The sequence below is a fragment of the Podarcis vaucheri genome, assembly GCF_965113315.1.
Source record: "Podarcis vaucheri genome assembly, chromosome: 10".
Lineage (NCBI taxonomy): Eukaryota > Metazoa > Chordata > Lepidosauria > Squamata > Lacertidae > Podarcis > Podarcis vaucheri.
In genome coordinates this window covers 33716433-33738130 of record NC_138748.1, presented here as the reverse complement: position 1 = coordinate 33738130, position 21698 = coordinate 33716433, and the positions used below count along the sequence as shown (strand labels likewise).

The 21698-nt window shown below is 45.5% G+C and overlaps 1 long non-coding RNA gene across 1 annotated transcript in view; it reads right to left on the bottom strand.

The window, feature by feature from the left end:
* Positions 1-544: 544 nt before the first annotated feature.
* Positions 545-21698, bottom strand: part of LOC309542328 — a 32304-nt gene continuing 11150 nt past the window's right edge. The window contains exon 3 of the long non-coding RNA XR_014224205.1: positions 545-569. This is a non-coding gene — a long non-coding RNA (uncharacterized lncRNA). The remainder of the gene's footprint in view (positions 570-21698) is intronic.

Sequence of the window (21698 nt, the reverse complement as noted above, 5' to 3'; positions counted from 1 at the left end):
GATTTTAATTATTTTCATATTGTTTTGTTGTAAGATATCTAAGGAATATTTATTAATTTAATAAAAAACATCAGTATTTTACATCAGTCATGATGGCTAAATATTCAACACTGTTGCTGAGATACCCAGGGGACATTGGTGTCCTATTTCTGTCTTTTGATTTGGCTGGGATTAGATTCCTGTTAGTTTCTAGAATGCCCTCAATGAGATTTTGGTGATCATAGAACACCATCCTGTCAAAGCCTTGGCTTATCTCTGGAATAAGCAACTGAGCTTAGGCAGTTAATGTGATTGCTGCTGCATTTGATCTCCAGGAATCCAGCAGTTCTTCCAGCCAGCCACCACTCCCCATCTCACATGGTCCAGCAGAGCCCACAACCCTCCCAATGCTTTTCAGGGGGCACAGGGAGAAGGAGAAAGAGATGTGAAACGTTCCTTCCATGAACTTACTATAGGCCTTGTACCAGAACAGAGTTCAATTATTAAGCCATCCATCATCTGTGTTTGCTTGGATAGGACTTACCTGAAGATGAGATCAGAGTTCTGATGACCCATATGCTCCAACATTCCTGAGATTAAAATAAGGACATTCCATTCAACATCACCATAGAGCCAACACCTTGCTGACATCTTCAGCCAGGTGACTCACAGGCAGAGCAGCTAAGAGTGGATCAGGGCCAGAATCACAGTCTGACAACACAGCTGTGGACCATCCATGTTGCTTGGGTCTACAAGTGAGGAGTAGCTTACTTATGAGTATCCCTTTATTCCAGAGTCATCCTTGTTCCTTAGGCAGGCACTGCAGCATCTGGCACCCAGTTGAGTATGTAACTTTAGGTGCCTACGCTCCCTAGGTATTGGTGGCCACTAGGTATCTGATTCCACAAAAGGCAATGGTGGTACCTGTGTTTTGGAACTCCATCCCTAGATCACCCCACCCATCTCCTTAAACTGTTAGCATTCAGGAAATGCCTGAATATTCCTAATATGACAGGTCACTGTACCAAACATCCAAACTCACTGGGAGTTTTACAGTACATCTACTTCCTCCCTGTTAAGACTTTGAATCCTGGGGCCTTGCTTGTTTCCAGAAAGCAGTTTCTTGACTCAGATCAAGCCTTCAACACAGAGTTTGCCAAGTATCACTTACTCACTAGAATGCATTGAATAGCTACTAGCATTTCTGGTCTGGATGTTCCAAAGGAATTATTAATTCAATGTTTATCATGCTGTCTGAATCATTAATGGTGTACCCTTATTAACACAACAATGTAATTGCAGACGTTCTTTTGGTACTATGTCTAAAAACAATTATTAATAAACGTGTGTAGATTACCGTATATTTATCTGGCAGACACTCCTTTGGTTATGCAAATTTGAAAGCTAGCACATTCCTGATCTAAAGAGTTGGAATTCGATACTACCTGCTTTGGTATCTAATATATCAGGCAATATATTTTGCTTGCAGGGCAGTGAAATAAATAATATTCCATTAAAAAGATTATTTTTGGCCTCTTTCAAAACATGAACACACACACACTCCCTCTCTCTCATGCGCGCGCGCGCACACACACACACAGCCTGATCTTGAGAGATATCCAAAACAATAAAGTTCTGAATACTGTGATTCTCTTCTGACGCAAAGCCTTGGAATGTTTCCCACTGCTAATTTAGGATTTGTTGTTGAGAGGTTTTAAGATGGGAGTATTCACTATAATCCTTCATGTTGCGAAGAATTGTAGTATCTAAAACAAGCAGATGAAGCTGTGGCTGTTCACAAGCATGTGATTTTTACTCGTTTGTTGATGGAGAAGCTGGGAGAGGCTAGATAATCCTAAAATTCCTTGAAACTCTATGATTCTGGAACAGCCTATGATCTCATATACGGTACTTTGTTTTCCAGGCAACCTGCTTGCAGAGAATAGTGCTCATATTCATATCCCAAAATATGCCCACCAATATCTCAATCAGGTCATTGGCAACAGTTTTAAAAAAACTTTTAGAGTTCTTCTGGAAACGGTCAGTCCAGATTAAGGCTGTATACACCCCCATGCGTTCCTCTGCATCTGCTGGTTTGGGAAGTGGTGAATGCAGGACATTTGACTCAGTTCATATCTATGCCTTATATATCCTGTAGTTTCTTATGAAATATTGCATTTTGATGTGTTTCCTGCCCCCCCCCAAAAAACAGCTTCAATATGAACTGAGAAAAAGTACAACCTAGTTGTGTTTTAAGGGGGTTACGTGTGCAAGTTCTAAATGGGAGGAAAATAACAGACTGGCATTTTGATAACTATGGTGTCATATGTACACTGCAAAAAAGCGTGCACACATGAAGAGGACCACCAATCCCAAAATAAACATCTGTTTGGAAGCACCCCGGGATCTTTTCTGTGTAGAAGTCCTACTGCAGTGTATTTATCTGTAGCATATAAATATTAGGATAGGTCATATTTAGAGTACACACGTTGAAAGTGATGGGGGCTGAAGGTGGTCAGCAAGACTTTAATTCTCATTAATTACAGTAACACATGGCTAGCTGTAATTCCTAATGAATTCAATGGGGCTTACTCCCAGGTAAGTAGAAGTCGGGATTATCTCTATTTTGGATCTAATGCAATTTCCCCCATAAAGGTCATTAGGCCCTTAACTGAGTACAAAGGAAGGTAGAGATAGTATCTTTGGAATGAGACTGAAGGAGTTTGCCAAACTACCTTGATATTTATTCCTTTGCCAGAGAGTAGAGTTTGTCCACAGAAGTTTACCCTGTGAATATGCATCTGGTATTCTTCCTAACTGTCAGCTAAGAAACTCTTGCATTTTGCCATAGTTATCTGTGCTCTGCAAGAGAGCCAGAGAGAGATGCAAGCTACAAATCCAGATCCCTAGCTCTGCACACATAAAAAAAACGTTCTGAAAATGCATTTTAAATAAATGCATCTTTAAAAATACGTTGAATTTTCTATAAGGCTCACCATCTAGTGTCACACTGTATACTAGACTTAAAACACACTTAAAACTGTATAGCTATACAGCTGTATAGCTCAGCTGTATAGCTGAGTCCAGAGTTACCAGATGTCCTTGATTTCAAATGAACAACCTTATTTTAGGTAATGCCAACACTGCAACATATTATGGGTGCCTTCTCCTAGAGAACACCATAGTTCCAGTGATAGCCATAGTTCAGTTATAAACCTGCACATTCTCTTCTGAGATTTCTACCCTTAATTCAGGTTTGGATGCTGCAGCAGACCTGTATGTGTACAGAGTCCAAATTTCACCAACCACTTCAATATGTGCATTTCAGATCAGGATCACATATATGCAGTGCTATTTTTCCAGAAAAAGAGGTACCGGAATTCACCATGAACATATCCCTCATTCTCTTAGAATGGCAATGGTGGCCACCTGAGAGTTGCTGGAACTGAGGTCAGGCTGAAAAAAAGCCCTGCATATATGTGTGCCTGTACTTCTTCCAAAATATATGGCATAGCTGTCAACTTTTCCCTTTTCTTGTGAGGAATCCTATTCGGAATAAGGGAATTTCCCTTTAAAAAGGGGAAACATTGACAGGTATGATGTATAGTACTGTGGAGACAGTGCTGAGTTTAAATCAGGGGTCAGCAAACGTTTTTAGGAGAGGGCCGGATCACGGCCTCTCAGACCTTGTGGTGCACACACACATGCAACGTGGGGGGGGGCTTCTCTGTCTCCCCCCTCTCCTCCAGCCCCTCCCATCCCCCGCTTTCCTACCTCCTCCACTGCTTTGCCTGCGGTTGGGAGCTGGTGGCAGTGCCTCTCCTTTCTGGGCCAGCTTTCCCGGGCACCAGGCGGGGGGGGGGGCAGCAGGTGCACCAATCTCCAGCCGAAGCCCCACGACGCGCCCACAGCGCGGCCATGCACAGAGAGGCTGGCGGGCGGGTGGCGAGTCTGGGCCACGGAGAGGCTTCAAATTGGATGGCACCAATCAAAGCCCAGCTCCCTTCCTCCACAGGGCAGGGAGAAGCCAGGAGGAGGGAGGGGGCACTGCCATGGTGTGTGTGTGGGGGGGGTGGCGCCTGAAAAAAATTGCAAAAAAAAAATATGGCACAGCCTGAACAATCATGCCAATCCATCGGCGATTCCAGGACCGTCTGCAGGCGGGATCCAAAGGACAGTTGGGCCTGATCCAGCCCGCAGGCCGTAGTTTGCCGACCCATGGTTTAAACAATTGGAAGTTCGGCTTCAAATCTCCACTGAACTATGGAATGGGAGCAGAGGCACATAAAACTGCAGATAACAAAAAATAAAATGCAACACTTTCCTAACTGCCACTCATTTAAAATCCCTACTTTAAGTAAATTACATTATCTTTAATTCTATTGAAATTTGAGGAAGGGATTTACATCTGAGGAATCTGAGTTTGAAGGGATCTTGGCACTTGTCTACTCCAACCTCTTGCTGAATGCAGAATCTGCAATGTGGGAAGCAACAACAGCATCTTTGACAGATGGCCATATAGTCTCTGCTTACATGCCTCTAGTAGCAGGGTAAGAGAGCTGAAAATAATGCCAATATATTTCACATCTGGCAACCAATGGACGCCTTTGGTTTCAGATAGTACATGGGTAGATGAGTCTAAAAAGCCTTAATGGGTTGAGGTAGGAATGTGTAGGATTGTGCTGCAAACTTACGGTATGTTTGACGGCAAACTTATTACATGTTAAGTGTGAAATGAACCCTCAATTTGGGAGCAAGAATGAGTGAAAGCAATGCCAGTATATGTGTCTTTACTTTCCTTGGTTACAAATGGAGAATGCAAACAGTTGGTTTTGTTAGTTTTCTTGGTTGAGTGAGGCTTGCTATGACTGAGTTTAAGGATCCAATATGTACTTAAACCAGGGTTGTTACTGCTTCAGTTCTCATTTAGGTCAGCTTAAATGACATCTAAATGAGTTAATTTATTGATACAAGCTAAACTACTTTAGGTTTCAAATAAACAGTATTACACAGAGTTTCCACTTGTTGGACAGTCCTGACTTTTTAAATAGAGTTTGTTAAAGCTGAGCAGTCTTTTTTCTACCCAAGGCCCAACTTCTGCTTTCCAAACTGCAAGTTATTTGCTTTGGTTTTCTGCTTAATCTTATTTGCAGTGCCATTCAACTTCCATGGTACGAAAGTACTCATTGGTGAACACTGCCAGATCAAGATTTCAAAAAGTTATACTTTAAAGCTGTGGTTTGTGGTTCAGCTCTAATGTAAAAGATATTAATTATGGTCTGCATGACTGAGAAGCTCCAGCCCATACTGAAATGTACTGGTAAGAACTAGTCTCAAAAGAAGACTTTCTGTTTAAAATGAAAAAATAAAATAAAATTTAGCAGCACAATCCTAACCATGTCTACTCATAGTCTGTTTGAATTCAGTGGGGCTTACTTCCAGGTATGCGTGGTCAGGATTGCATCCTAAGGAAATCATTATATTTCATCTTCTTGCTGTAAGAAGCCTATGTTTAAAAAAAGGGAGGAGGAGAAGGATTAAGGGTAACAATCCTATCCTGGGAAGTTCCAATGGGCTCCACTCATTTCACCACTAACACAACAAGATCTACTAGTACTAACAGAGTTGCATAGGTTCCACATAGGTTTCTTGAACACAGACATGAATTCCTTATGCTATAATGATACCCTTGCTATAATGAGCTTTCCAGATCTAGCAAAAATATATGTTTGAACCTATCTAGATTTTTTAAAAAGAATACTCTACAGCCCTTTAGTCTGCCACTGAGGTATTACTTTCCCACAATTTAGGTGAAACAGAGTTGAAATGTAGTTCCCACACAAGCATATATTGTACTACTATATCATCGACCATTGCCCTTCCTTATGGCCAATATCATCCTATAATGTTTGTTCACAGATAAGCCTATTTAGCAAAGGGTCTCAGGAACACTGGCTAAATGTTTCCTACATGCCATTGTTTTCATATGAGAGTTGGTGGAAAATTAGTGTTAAAGAGTGTATCTCCGTTTCCCCTTGAAAATTTGCAGGGTCGGTTTCTATTTCTGCTGACCAGAGGAGAGGAGGCTTTAGTTACTGATTTTCTCTCAATTTTTTTCTTATAATTTTAGTAGTGGAATAATTGTCATGACTCACAACCAAGAATCTTGCAATGGATGGTGGAGGTCTCTTATGAGAAGGACCTATAGGCCAGTGTTTCCCAACCTTGGGTCTCCAGCTGTTTTTGGACTACAACTCCCATCATCCCTTGCTAGCAAGACCAGTGGTCAGGGATGATGGGAATTGTAGTTCAACAGCAGGTGGAGACCCAAGGTTGGGAAACACTGCTATAGGCTACCTCCTGTACCTTACTGGGGACCTTCCTGACCAAACGACACAGCCCCACCATCTATCTCCCTACAAAATAGGGTGAGAGACATTTAACCAGCCAGCTGGTTCCTCCAGGGAGGCAGAGCTTACCATACATTAGGTCTGGCAAACCTCCATAAGGCTTCCATTGACCCTAGCTCAGGGGTCAGCAAACATTTTCAGCAGGGGCCCGGACCACTGTCCCTCAGACCCTGTGGGAGGCCGGACTATATTGGGAGGGAGAATGATTTTCATCCATCTGCAAAGAGGCCTGAAGATGCTTCACTTTACCTGTCCCAGTTGTCATCCCAATAGCCGCAGTTGGGCTTCTCCAGCCAGCCAGTCAGTCACCGTGGCAGGGTAGGAGGTTGTGTTGGCTGGTGAAGACAGAAGTAGCAGCCCCAACGGAGGAGCCATGGACAGAGTTAGGGGAACCGGGGCATCGCCGGAGCTTTTACCCACCATCTGCTGCTGCTGCTGCACCACGGGGAAGGAAGAGCTGCCTGCCAACCTGCAAGCAGCGGCCACAACCACGGCCACCGCAACAACCCGCCTGAATGCCGTGGGAGGAATGAAGGAGGGAGGGAGGTGGCGAAGAAGAAAGCAAGCAAGCGAGGAAGCGGTGCGGAAAAGGGGCATGGAGAAGGAAGGAAGGGCGGACTGAAGGAGAGGCAGGAGGAGCAGGAGGGGGGAAAAGCAGCAGCTGGTGTCACACGCCCCCTTCAGGCGGGAGAGCCAACTCTTGCTTTCAACAGCGCCTGGCCTGGGATAAGAGGAGAAAAGTGCCGCCGTGTGAGGGAGAGGGAAAGAACGTGCACGCTGGTGACCCACACACTGGCGATCCACACGGTGATTCCTGGACCGTTCGCGGGCCAGATCTAGAAGGCAACTGGGCCTGATCTGGCCCGCAGGCCTTAGTTTGCCAACCCATTCTCTAGCTCCTTGCAGAGGCAACACCTGTAGCTTCAGAGAACAAGGCTCTGCTGGAGCTGTCCAAGGTCCTGCTCTTGTCTGCTCTCAGCTTGACCTTGGCATAGACTGGTCACTGTGTCTGTTTCCCCTGTGGCGTCCAAGCTCAGGTGGAACTGGACAACTATACCGTATCATTATAAAAATGAGAATGAAACATTGAGGAAATAATGAATGAAAGAAAGAAAACCAAGCAAACAGAATCAAAGCCTTCTACTCCCTCTCTCTGTCATAGGAACAGAAACTGACACTAGGCAATCAAGCAGGGTTATTCAAGGGCAATTAATAGGCCATTCAATATTAGTTCCCTCCCTGACACTCATAAATAAACCATAAAACTGGCAGCAGCTGTACTTAGGAAATGTCCTATTAAACACAAAGGAGCTCCAATTAGGCTTAATAGTACTTTGTCTAACCACACTGGAAAAGCTGCTGCTGCAAATGTATGTATGTATGTTGTTGTTTTATTAATTTATTTTATATTCCATCAACCCAGAAAAATAATCACAGAACATGACTGAAAAAACATTGGAAACCATGAATGCTCTGTAAAAACTAACAATGCAATCCTATGTGTGTGTTTGGAAGTAAATCCTGTTGGTTCAATGGGGCTAACTTCTGGGAAACTGGAATGGTTGTCTCCCGTCATGTAAGCATCCTGGGAGCATCTAACCAGCTAATGTTGAAGACAGCATCCTGGATTAGATGAACCTGTAGTCAAATCTAGCAAGATGATTTTTGTTCTTGTAAGATCTGGGTGTGTCCTTTGAAGTAATAGTTTAGCATCAAAACAGCCCTTTTGCAAGCATATATATATATATATATATCTAATAATTGTAACCCTCAAAAACTACACATTAAAAATCTTAATAAAATAGAAAAACAGCTAAGCAAAAAACAAAATTTACAACTACATAGAAACAGAATCTCCCCTAACCCCTAAAAGCCTGGCAGAATTAAAAGTGTTTTCACCTGTCTGTGAAAGGAGACCAGGGAACAGACATAAGCAGAAGCCTGTTTGGTGTACTACAGATGTTGGATTGCAACTTCTGTCAGCTCTAGGCAGCATGGCCAACAGTCATACTGTATTGGCTACCCCTGATGTGCACATTTCTTGGGAAGAGTTATCCACAACTCTGGCACCACCACAAAATGTCCCTTCTTCTTGCAGACAATAACCATACACCATTAAATGAAGTAAAGCAGAGTAGGCTATACTAGTCAACCTTAAGGCCTTGCGAGGGAGTGGAGGAGGTTCATACAGGAGAAAGTACTCTGTGAAATACTAGGGAAGCAAACCACATTTTATTTTTGTCAAGTAAATTGTTACACTCAGTCCTTTGCTTTATCTCATCATACATCAGATGACTAATTAGCAAGTAATCCTTCAGAGGTGAAAATCTTGAAAATGATACAGATCTTACTCACTTGCCTACCTCTTTCCTGCTTGAGTACCATGATCACAATTGTATTGCATTCAAATCTCACTGCAGTATTTGAGAAATGGACAGATTCAATGGTGCAAAGATCATGCAATGTTTTACCCCTGGGGGGCAATTTGTTCCAATTAGTGCCTCAGCAAGCAATTATTGCTGTACAGAACTCTGATTGTTATTCCTGCCTGAGCCAGCTGACTCAGAACGATACAATACTATGAACAAGTGGAACATGCATAGCAGTCCGGTGCCCTTTCTAATAAAGATCTATTGTTAAGGCTCATTTTCCAGTCTGTTTTTTGAATGAAGTCTTTTTTCACTTTCAGAAACATCCATCTTTTCCAAACAATGGCAGATGATGTCTGAAAAGCAATACGTCCCATACTGAAAGTCTATCTGTACACTAGAGTTAATTCAGCTCATTTCAGCTGCCATGTGACACATTTTGATGAAAATCTAAATTATCCGGAGAAGGGTTTATTGTGCAAATTGATTTGCCATCTTTATGTTCACCCTCATGAGGACACTTCAGGCAGGTTCCTATTCTTTACACATGGAGTGACAGCACTAGTGATTTGCCCAAGGCCACCCAGTTTGTGTACTTGACTGAGATCTCCCAGGTTTAACTCCCATACTCCATTTACCATTATGTAATGAAAAAAGAAAGACAAAAAAAATGCCCATCGTGTAATTGGCTCTCTATCATATTTAAAAATAAATCTGTAACACTGAGCAGAAGCGGGGGAAGGGGAACAGCCTCTGGATATAAAACCTTAATGATGGTGATGTTTAGGAAAAAATAATCTCTCTGGATCCCTTTTTTTAAGCATTTCATTTTGCTGACAGCGAACAACCATTTAAGTCAGAGGCAATGTGATTTACTGCAGTGCTAACTGCAGTTCTGACTTTCATACATCTATTTTCCATGTAAATATAGTCGGGAAAACGGAACCACAGAATTGTAGCTTCTCTTCTTGTATCATCCAAAATGGAATACAAATAAGAGATCTGGTTTCATGGAGCATTCCCCCATCAACTCTTCTTTTCCTTTTGCTACTCCCCACAGCCCGTCAGCCCCATTCTATGAGACTACAAAACTCAGGTTGGTGGCTAGCATTATTAACACCCACCGCCAACATCATAAAAAATTAAGAATCTGGGCCAGCAGTGCTAAAAGAATGGATAAAATTAAAAAATACAAAGCTCCTAGATCTGGAAGGATTCGATGCCAGAATTGGTTGGCACGCGCGCCTTTGGAAAGAAAAGAAGAAAGGCTACGGTTCATTTGAAAACCATATTTTTCGTAGATCGTTACTGGAAGTCTGGGACAGGTACAAAAATATATTGGAACCAGGGGTTCCACATTGGCTATCCCCGCTAGAGGTCATGGGAGTTAAGAAAATTAATATGAGAAGTGATTGGGCCACCTATGCAGATTTGGTGGGGAAGGAAGGGGGCAAGTGGAGGTTAAAACCATATGAACAAGTAAAAAATTACGTCTATGACTGGTTGCACTACCGCCAAGTAAATGAAATGTTTAAAAAGGATGAGAAAGAAAAAGGGTATAAAGAAAAAGACTCAAAGTTTCAAATAGAAATTGTGAATAATGACTGTAAAATAATTTCTAAAATGTACAAAATTTTGTTGGAATGGCACACAATGGGTGAGGAGGTGAAGGGAGTTATGATTCAGTGGGCCAAAGATCTAGGTTACAACATAGATTTGGATGATTGGCAAAAAATATGGAATGAGAACTTGAAGTTTACCGCATGTGTCACACTAAAAGAAAATACAATGAAGATGGTTTACAGGTGGTATATGACACCAGTAAAACTATCAAAAATGTACAAGACCTGTAATAAGTGTTGGAGATGCAGGGAGAAAGAAGGATCATTTATGCATATGTGGTGGGACTGTAGAAAAGTAAGGGGGTTCTGGGAGCTGATATACAATGAACTAAAGAAAATGCTAAAATATAGCTTTGCTAGGAAACCAGAAACCTTCTTGCTGGGGATAACAAGAAGGGATATAAGTAGGAGAGACAGCAAACTGTTTCAATACGCGATCACCGCAGCAAGGACATTGTTAGCTCAAAGGTGGAAACAGGAAGAGGTCCCGAATCTGGAAGAATGGAGGTCAAAACTAACTGAGTATGCAGAACTGGACAAATTAACGGGTAAAATTAGATATCAAAAAGACCATAGATTTTTTGAGGACTGGGGGAAATTTACGGAGTATTTGAAAAATATATGTGAGGAGGGTACAACGCTAGTGTGTCTTAAAGAAGCTTTGTGAAAAATGGGGAATATTACCAGAAGGTAAATAAGATCAGAAATATAAAACACAATGGAAATATTGTAACAAAGGAATGTGAGGATAAGATTTGTACTACGAATGATTGCTAGAGAAGTTGTGGGAGGTCTAAAAAAAGACAAACTATGTGATATGTAAATGGATATGTTGGGTGTTTTTTTAATGGAAAACCTTAATAAATATCTAAATAGAAAGAATCTGGGCCAGCAGTAGGGCCTCTACCCAACTAGAGCTCTGGAGCAATGGGTCTAATAATTGAATCATTATAATCCATTCTATAGTGCAACAGGGAAAGACTTTTTAAAAAAATGGTAGGAAATGTGACCTTTCCCTGTTCCCTCCTCCTTCTCTCCCCCCCCCCCACCATATTCTTGAACTACTTTATTTCATGCTTCCAACCTTGTGGCATGGTCTGGACTCCATAAGGAGGAGTAAAAATGAAGGGGTTGATTTGACTAGAAAGAATTAATGAGGCTCAGATAACTTTCACAAGGAGTGGCACATCTCTTATCCAGAGTCTAAACCTCCAGCACGTTCTCAAGAGGGACAATTAACTTACTCCTTGCAGTGAGCTTGTTTCATTTGCGTGGAGTAAGTAAATGGCATGCACTGTAAGAAAACAGTTAAATGTTTGTTTCTCTGGGTTGCTAGACAACGTATTAACTTTAATTTGGTTTCCAGTCATTTTAAAGCACTAGCAGAGCACCCAATATTAAAGAAAACAATATGGTATCTTTATTATTAATATATAAGAACAAGGTTTCCGAGGGCAACTTGGCTAGAAGATTGTAGTTGCTTATAACTACATATTTTTTTGCGTGAAATATGTTTAGTTCATCAGTGCATATGGGTGGGGAAATGTTTCAAAACCAGAGTCCTAGTGCTTCCCTTACTCTGCCTGTTGTTGTTTTTCTTATATGTTTCTTTTGACATTAAACTGAGAAACCTGTATGGAATGGTGAGGGGTTATAATTGTTAGATTCCCACCCATCCCCGTAACTTAATAAAGCTTTTATTATCACCAACATAGCATACAAACATTTTCAACCTTGCACATTTGACATCTGAAGGGATATTGTTAGGTTGTTGGGTTTTTTGCAGCAGTCCCAACCACATTTATCCTGACACCTTCAGAAAGCTTGGCAATGTACCACTACCTACGCTATTCCTCTGTGAAGCCCACCACCAAAATGGGTGGACTTTGGCCAGTGTCTCTTATTTTTGTATCTAGGTGTCTATTGAAAACTTGTCTTTTAAAGAGGGCTGTCTCTGAAGAGTGACTTGGCCATTATACAAGATGTTATCTTGCTACTGCCTGCACAGCCTGCATGGGGCCTTCTGGTTGCGTCACCTTGGGAACAAAAGGCTGAACTGTAGCCTGAACCAAGAGGGATCTTTCTGTGTTCTTAAACTTACCACATACTTGTTAAAGAAAGGATTTGATAACCTTATACCATTTCTCCCAATTCCCTTCTACACCACAATATGTATTTTTATGATCTCCCTTTGGATCCTCTGTATTAGGGGATGATTAGCTGCTTGTGCTTAAAATGGTGCCCCTTCAGAGTTTGTGCGGCCCCACAAACCTCTGTGTGTGACAGAGCTCCTCAGACATGTCTGCTCTAGTCACTGTTAGAGTCCGACAGTGGCTGTTTGCGGAAACGCCTCCAACAAAGAAGTTCCTTAACGGAAACACGTCTCCTGGACTCACGACGTGACAGCTTCCGACGAAGCATGGGTCTCCCTGCAATTGCTTCTGACACCTCCCCACTATTTTCACTGGACGTGTCTCTCACCCCTTTCTCCCCCCTGCTTCCTGCCTGCGCTGCTGCATCTCTCTCAGTATCCCTGAGATCCTCCTCCAGAGACCCCGCGCTCCCCCTGCTGGTCCCTGCTTTGGCTGTTGAGTCTCTCCCATTCTCTGGGAGCCCTATCACCTCCTTTCCCTCTGAGGTCAGTTCCCTGACATCCACCTCCCCTCCAGGGCCCCCTTCCCCCCCGCCCCCTCCCTCTCCTCTGGGCGGTGAGGAGCTGAAACCCCGAAACGAATCCTCTTCATCTTCCGACGTCTCGAACATCTCCCTCCATCGGTCTTTGTTCCGACTCGCTGAATCCTCCTCCACCTCGGAATCAGAGAACCCCTCCAACTCCTCTTCTTCGTCTGTGGTGGCGAAGTATTCCCTCCGGAACCTCGCCACTGGCTGGGGTTTTCGAGGGAATCTCTGATGAAAAGTTTCAATTAGAACCTCGTCATCTACATCCTCTGCCCTGACCCAGGTGTTTTCCGACTCCGGTTCCCCTTCCCACATTACCAAATACTCTACTTGCTCTCCTTTCCACCTGGAATCTAGGATCTCCGCTGCATGGTAGCTGTGTTCTTTTTCCTCCATCGCTGGTCCCCTATTGACCCTCCCCTCTCTGTCCCCTATATACGGTGACAGCAACGATCTGTGGAACACTGGGTGCAACTTCATGTGGTTCGGTAACCGGAGTCTGAAAGCCACTGGGTTGACCTGTTGCGTGACTTCAAATGGGCCCAGTCTTTTGGGTCTTAACTTCTTACAACCTCCTTTAAATGGTAACCCTTGGGTGGACAGCCACACCTGGTCTCCCACCCTAAGGCTTTCCCCTTCCCTTCTGGTTTTGTCTGCCTGCCTCTTATATTCCTCCTTCGCCCGGTTTAAATTAAGTTGGAGTTGGCGATGGATCGCTTCCATTTCTTCAACGAACTGTTCTGCTGCTGGAACGCTCCAGTTCTCCCCCTCCCCCCCTGGGAAGGCTCGGGGATGACACCCGTGATTGGCCAAAAAAGGGCTCATTCCCGTGGACACGTTCTCTGCATTGTTGTAAGCAAATTCTGCCAACGCCAGCTTCTCCACCCAATCATTCTCTCTGTCATTAACATAACACCTCAAATATTGCTGGAGGACACCATTAGCTCTTTCCGCCTGCCCGTTGGTTTCTGGATGACGGGCAGTAGAGAAATTAACCTCTACATGCAGTAAGCTCATGAGCTTCCTCCAGAACCTGGAAGTAAATTGTTTCCCTCGGTCCGAAACCACCCTCAAGGGGGCGCCATGCAACCTAAACACATTTTCCACAAACAATTTGGCGGTTTCTTCTGCTGTGACCGCATGTGAGCAGGCTATAAAGTGTGCCATCTTGGTTAACAGATCTACCACCACCATAATGGCTGTTTTCCCTTTGGACCTGGGCAGATCAGTCATAAAATCTATTGCCACTGCCTCCCACGGTCTTTCCGGCGTGGGTAGTGGTTCTAATAAACCTGCCGGTGCCCGCCTCTCCCCCTTGGCTCGTTGGCAACGGTCACACCCTCTCACATATTCACGCACATCTTCCCTGACCTTGGGCCACCAGAATTCCCTGGTAACCAGCCACATGGTTTTGTGTTGCCCAAAATGCCCTGCTGTGGGGTTATCGTGCAGTTGCTTGAGTACCTTTTCCCTCAATTCCCCTTCAGGTATGTATAACGCTCCCTTGTAGTACAACGCCCCATTTCTCTCCTCAAAACCCCCGGGTTTGTCTCCCTCCCTCCTAAGACTCCTGAGTTTGTCCTGGGCGTATACATCCTGCCCCGTTCCCTCTACCAGTTCCCTTTGCCCCACCAATGCCGCCCCACACACCCAGCGGTCCTCGGGAATGACATGGGTCTCTTCGGGTACACCCTCTCCCTCCAAATATTCAGGTTTGCGTGAGAGAGCGTCCGCCCTAACGTTCTCCGGGCCTGGTACGTAACAAATCTCAAAGTTAAATTTGGAGAACTCCTGGGCCCATCTCAACTGCCGTTGGTTGAGCACTCGCGCAGTTCTCCAATACTCTAGATTCTTATGGTCCGTGCACACTTGCACCTTCTGTTGTGCACCAATTAGTAGGTGCCTCCATCTCCGGAAGGCCTCATAAATTGCAAGAAGTTCCCGGTCGTACACCGTGTAGTTCCTCTCAGACTTGTTCAGCTTCCGCGAAAAGAAGGCACACGGTCGCCACTCCGACCCCTCCTTCCCCGGCTGCAGAAGAAGCACCGCCCCTATGGCTCGGTCCGACGCGTCTGTTTCGACCCTCAGCTTTTTTTGTAAATCCACATGTAGAAGTTGTTCGCCAGAGGCGAAGGCCCTTTTCAGTTCCTCAAACGCTCGCTCCGCCTCCCCCGTCCAAACAAACTTCTTTTTGCTGCTGAGACAGTCCGTGATGGGCGCCGTCAGGTGGGCGAAGTTGCGGATGAACTTACGATAAAAGTTTCCAAACCCTAGGAACCTCTGCACATCCTTCTTGGTCTTGGGTGTTTTCCATTCCAGCACCGCTTGAACCTTGCCGGGGTCCATGGCCAACCCTTTGTCTGACAAGCGGTACCCCAGGAATTCCACCTCCTTGGTATGAAACTGACACTTCTCCAGTTTCACCCACAGTCGGTTGGCTTGCAGCCTGCTCAACACTTCTCTGACGTCTCTCACATGTTGCTCCTCATTCTCCGAATACACCAACACGTCATCTAAGAAGGCCACGCAATTCTTGTAGAGCAAAGGCCCCAGTACGTGGTTCATGAAAGCTTGAAAACACGCGGAGCCTGTTTGTAATCCAAAAGGCATAACTAAGTATTCAAATGCCCCCAAAGGGGTGAACATGGTGGTCTTCCATTCATCCCCTTTCCTTATACGTATCAGGTTGTACGCCCCCCTTAGGTCCAGCTTTGTAAAAATCTTTCCCTTCCGCACCCTGGTCAAAATATCATCAATCCTGGGCATAGGAAAAGCCGCCGGCTCTGTCACTGCATTTAGGGCCCGAAAGTCACATACCAGCCTCGGCTTGTCCGTGTTTTTTTTGTCCACAAAAAACACTGGGCTACCCCCCGCTGCCTTGGATTCTCTGATGAAGCCCCTCTTCAGGTTCTTGTCAATGAACGCTCGCAACTCCTGCATTTCCCTGTCTGACATGGCATACAACTTGCCTACAGGAAGCTGTGCTCCAGGGAGTAAATTGATCTGGCAATCAAAGGGTCTATGCGGAGGTAGTTGGTCAGCTTCCTTCTCGCTGAACACGTCGCTGAGATCAGCATACTGTGGTGGCACCTTCCCCTTCTCCACTACTTCAGTCCCTGCCAGGGTGGCTTGGGCCCCTGCTGACCCCTTTTCCCCCCTGCAGTGTTCTAAGCAATGTGCGGAACCGAAGGAAACCACTCTTTGATGCCAGCCCACCAGCGGATCATGTAGGGCTAGCCAGCTCATTCCCAAAATAATGGGAGCACCTCCCAAGGTGGCCACATTAAACGCTATCAGTTCTGTGTGCCTTGCCACCCTCATTATCATTGGGATGGTCTGCAAGCTGACTCCTCCTCCCAACAGTTCCCTGCCATCGATCGTGGTCACCTGCAGGGGGTTGCTTAAAGGGATAGTCTGTATCTGGTGTTCAGCAGCAAACTCCTTGCTCATAAAATTGCAGGAGCTGCCTGAGTCCAACAGTGCCTTTATTTTTAGGGGGTGTCCATTTTGCAGCTCTAGCGACACTTCAATCACTAGAGCCGGTCGAGGAGCTTCTGGCACTGGCACTTGGGGAAGGGGCACTTTCACTGCTCTTTGGCCTGGCTGCAGTGCCCTGATGGCAACCAGGCGTTGGCTTTTACCTGCTCCGTTTCTCCCTGCTCTTCCCCCTCAACAGTTCCCACCATCCCTTGCCATTCCTTCCTCTGGGGGCAGACTCTGGCAAAGTGGCCTGGCTGTTGGCAGAGATAGCATTTCCGGGCTCCCTTTCCCTCCTTCTTCGCCCCCTCACTGGGCTTTGAAACTGCGCGCGCGCGGGCTGTTCCGATTTCCATCGGCTCTGCCGGCGGGAAAGCTGGCTCAGGAATGTCTGGAATGCGTAACTCCTTCCAACGTTCCCCTCTCCCTTCCCGCCTCTCCAAGGCTCTTGCCTCCTGGCGCGCTCCAATGGTCAGCGCAGATTTGGTCAGCTGATCCATAGACACCGCCCTGGGGCTCCTGGCCAGCTCGTCTTTCACAGCTGAAGAAAGACCTTCTTCAAATAGCATCTGAATGGGTGCTGCCGATAAATCCCACCCCAATCTGTGAATCAGCATGGTAAATTCAGTCCAGTACTCACGGACAGATCTGCTTCCCTGCTTGCAAGCCATTAACTGTCTGCGCACCGCCCCTTCCTCAACGTCGCTGGAAAACATGATATCCATTGCACGAAAAAATTTCATAGTGTCCTTTAGGATATCGTTGTGCGTTGCCATCAGGGGTCGAACCCAGTCTCGCGCGCCCTTCTCAAGATGCCCAATTACAAAAGCAACTCGAGATTCCTCATCAGGGAACTCATCAAACTGGACATTCAGGGCATATTGCATTTCAGTCCTAAAGGCATGGTAATCCTTGGGGTCCCCCCCAAACTTCTGCACCAATCCTGGTACCTTTCTGGGGAACTGAGTGGTTCTCCCCTTCTTGTCTGCATCTTGAGCCCTCCTCTCCTCGAGCCTCGCCGTCTGCAGCGCCAGTTGGACCTCCAATGCTCGGCATCTTTCTTCCAAGCTTGGATCAGCTCCTCCCCCTGCTCCGGCTGGGTCGCTCATGATGCTTTCTCCTGCACAGGCAGCGTACAGAGACTGTCGGACTGCTATTAGGGGATGATTAGCTGCTTGTGCTTAAAATGGTGCCCCTTCAGAGTTTGTGCGGCCCCACAAACCTCTGTGTGTGACAGAGCTCCTCAGACATGTCTGCTCTAGTCACTGTTAGAGTCCGACAGTGGCTGTTTGCGGAAACGCCTCCAACAAAGAAGTTCCTTAACGGAAACACGTCTCCTGGACTCACGACGTGACAGCTTCCGACGAAGCATGGGTCTCCCTGCAATTGCTTCTGACACCTCCCCACTATTTTCACTGGACGTGTCTCTCACCCCTTTCTCCCCCCTGCTTCCTGCCTGCGCTGCTGCATCTCTCTCAGTATCCCTGAGATCCTCCTCCAGAGACCCCGCGCTCCCCCTGCTGGTCCCTGCTTTGGCTGTTGAGTCTCTCCCATTCTCTGGGAGCCCTATCACCTCCTTTCCCTCTGAGGTCAGTTCCCTGACACTCTGGCATAACTGGAAATCAGAATATAAATGAGCACCTTTTTGTAGCCTTATGCCACAAAAGCAGAAGGCAGCTCTATTTCCAGATGTAAACTCTTGCATACATAATATATGTCTAACTATGGTGTTAGGTGCCGAACAAAACCCGTGCTTAGAGTGCTATGACTCCAATATAATTCCTCCCTTTATTGAAACTTTGCCTTCTTATTTATTTGTTTGAAAAATGCATTAATTGCTTCATCAGTTACCTCCGAGGATGTGGACAGGCTGCTTGGACAAGTGAAACCAACCACCTGTCTTCTTGATCCTAGTCCATCCTGGCTGATAAAAGCAAGCTGGGAAGGGCTGAGCGATGGGCTTCGTGGGGTGGTGAATGCTTCCCTCTGCGAAGGAGCTTTCCCAGACCCGCTGAAAGAGGCGGTCATTAAACCTCTTCTTAAAAAAACATCTGTAGACCCAGCCAATTTGGCCAACTATCGCCCAGTCTCAAATCTTCCATTCTTGGGCAAGGTGATTGAGCAGGTGGTTGCTGAACAACTCCAAGCACGCCTGGAGGATGCGGACCATTTGGATCCCTTCCAATCGGGATTCAGGCCTCACCATGGGACTGAAACTGCCTGGTCGATGATCTCCGGCAGGCTAGGGACAAAGGTGAGAGCTGTTTCCTAGTTCTGCTGGATCTCTCAGTGGCCTTTGACACCATCAACCATAACATCCTTCTGGACCGTCTAGAGGGGCTGGGAGCTGGGGGCACTGTTATACAGTGGTTTCGCTCCTTCCTCCTGGGCTGTGCTCAGAAAGTGGTGGTGGGGGATGAGTGTTCAGACCCCTGGGCCCTCACTTGTGGGGTGCCTCAGGGTTCCTCTCCCCCATGCTTTTTAATATCTATATGAAGCTGCTGGGAGAGATCATCAGGGAGTTTGAGCTGGGTGTTCATCAGTATGCAAATGATACCCAGCTCTACCTCTCTTTTAAATCAGAACCAGTAAAGGCGGTGAAGGTCCTGTGTGAGTGCCTGGAGGCGGTTGCAGGATGGATGACGGCTAACAGATTGAGGTTGAATCCTGACAAGACAGGAGTACTGTTTTTGGGGGACAGGGGGCGGGTGGGTGTGGGGGACTCCCTGGTCCTGAATGGGGTAACTGTGCGCAGCCTGGGTGTCATTTTGGACTCACAGCTGTCCATGGAGGTGCAGGTTAATTCTGTGTCCAGGGCGGCTGTCTACCAGCTCCATCTGGAAGCAGGCTGAGACCCTACCTGCCTGCGGACTGTCTTGCCAGAGTGGTGCAAGCTCTAGTTATTTCCCGCTTGGACTACTGCAATGTGTTCTACTTGGGGCTACCTTTAAAGGTGACCCGGAAATTGCAATTAATCCAGAATGCGGCAGCTAGACTGCTGACTGGGAGTGGCTGCTGGGACCACATAACACCAGTCCTGAGAGATCTGCATTGGCTCCCAGTACGTTTCCGAGCACAATTCAAAGTGCTGACCTTTAAAGCCCTAAACGGCCTCGGTCCTGTATACCTGAAGGAGCGTCTCCACCCCCATCATTCAGCCCGGACACTGAGATCCAGCACTGAGGGCCTTCTGGCGGTTCCCTCATTGCGAGAAGTGAGGCTACAGGGAACCAGACAGAGGGCCTTCTCGGTAGTGGCGCCCGCCCTGTGGAACGCCCTCCCTTCAGATGTGAAGGAAATAAGCAGCTATCATCTCTTTAAAGGACATCTGAAGGCAGCCCTGTTTAGGGAAGTTTTTAATATTTAACGCTGTATTGTTTTTAACACTTGATTGGAAGCCGCCCAGAGTGGCTGGGGAAACTCAGCCAGATGGGCGGGGTATAAATAATAAATTATTATTATTATTATTATTATTATTATTATTATTATTATTATCTTTGAAGAATTTCAAAGCGGCGCACAACAAAAAGTTTTATGGAATCAGAATAGACAACAACATTAAGAAGACTTTTTTTTAAAAAAAAATGTTCTGTTTTGCAAAACTGACATTAGGCATGGCCGGGATCGCTTATCTGAACTAAAAACGTCATCAGTAGGCCCTGAAATCCCAATGGGGTCAACGGCTGTCTGACGGCCACACTGAATCCCTTCCTTGTGGGCAGAAGCAGAGCTATGAAAACATACCAGTTTCCTGATTCTTATGCTTCGTAACCATATTTACAAACTAGCACATAATCGTACAAACATTAGCAGAACCTTCAAAGGAGCATGTTCAGTGTAAAAAAACAAAAAAAAAATTATAGAGATGTAGTTACATATAGCCAAGTTTTTAAGATGAATCTATATAGCCCAACCACAATGAGGAGTTCAGCTTTGGGGATTATTTTCCACTCTGCATAGATATTGCTTCTCAATTTAAGTCAAATGTGTGCATGTCCAAATGTTAGTGTAGCTCATCTTTCTTCAAACACAATCTGAAGTTTTCCCTCAGCATGCTGTGTAACGTTCCCCCATCTGCGATTTGTGCGTGCTGGAAGCTGAAGCACAGAGACTGTTTTCTACATGCCCGTTTTCTACTGGGGGGTGGGGGTTAGGGAGGAGAGCATACCCTCCAACCACTTCTCCAATAAAAATAGGGACATCCCATTCCATAATGATTATTTTACTCTTTATACCCCACCCATCTGGCTGGGTTGCCCCAGCCACTCTGGGCAGCATCTAACATATATAAAAACATAATAAAGCATTAAACATGTAAAAAAACTTTCCCAGGATTGCCTTTAGATGGCTCAGGGGTCAGATAACTCTACACCCTCCAAAATAGTGAAAATAGGAACATCCTGCCATACCCTCCATAATTTCTCCACTGAAAACAGGGATGTCCTAAGGAAAAGTGGGACATTCCAGGATCAAATCAGAAACTGGGATGTTTTCTCTGACTCAGGGACATCTCTGGATAATAGGGACACTTGAAGGATCTGGAAGAGCAGCTGCACAGATTGAATTAAGTACACCCATCAGTGGACGTATCTGCCCTTAAATGATGTAGCTCATTCAGCTACATTGGCAAAAGTCAGCTATAAAATATCCCCACCGTAGGACTTTACAGCCGTCTACCTAAGTAACTTTTCTAAATGTGCCGTTGTGTCTTGGCTCTGCTCCGTCCCAAATCCAGGCTCTGCCTTTTGTTTTGCATGGAACGCTTTAGAAACTCTGCACTGGGCTGGTAATCGGGGCTTCCCTGGGGAATGGAGACGGCTGTTTGTCCTTATGTGAACTATACATAAGAAGGCAAGAGTTCCATGTAGGGGCTCTGCTGCTGACATAAGCCATGAGAACCTCAGAGATGACATTCCAGCCTCTATTTACGTCCCTTTTCTGAACATACCCTTTAATAGAATAGTTTTCAAACGTTCTCTCATTTCTAAAGCCAAGTTCCAGAATTGCACAAGCAGCCTCCTCCTTTCTATATGAACAAGAGAAGGCTGCCCGAGTCATGTGTACCTGCCTTCTGACCAGCAGGCATCCAAAGTGCAGCCCTTTTCTTGGCTGTTCCTCAGTGCTGCAAAGATAAATAAATATGCACGTCACACAGCTTGCTC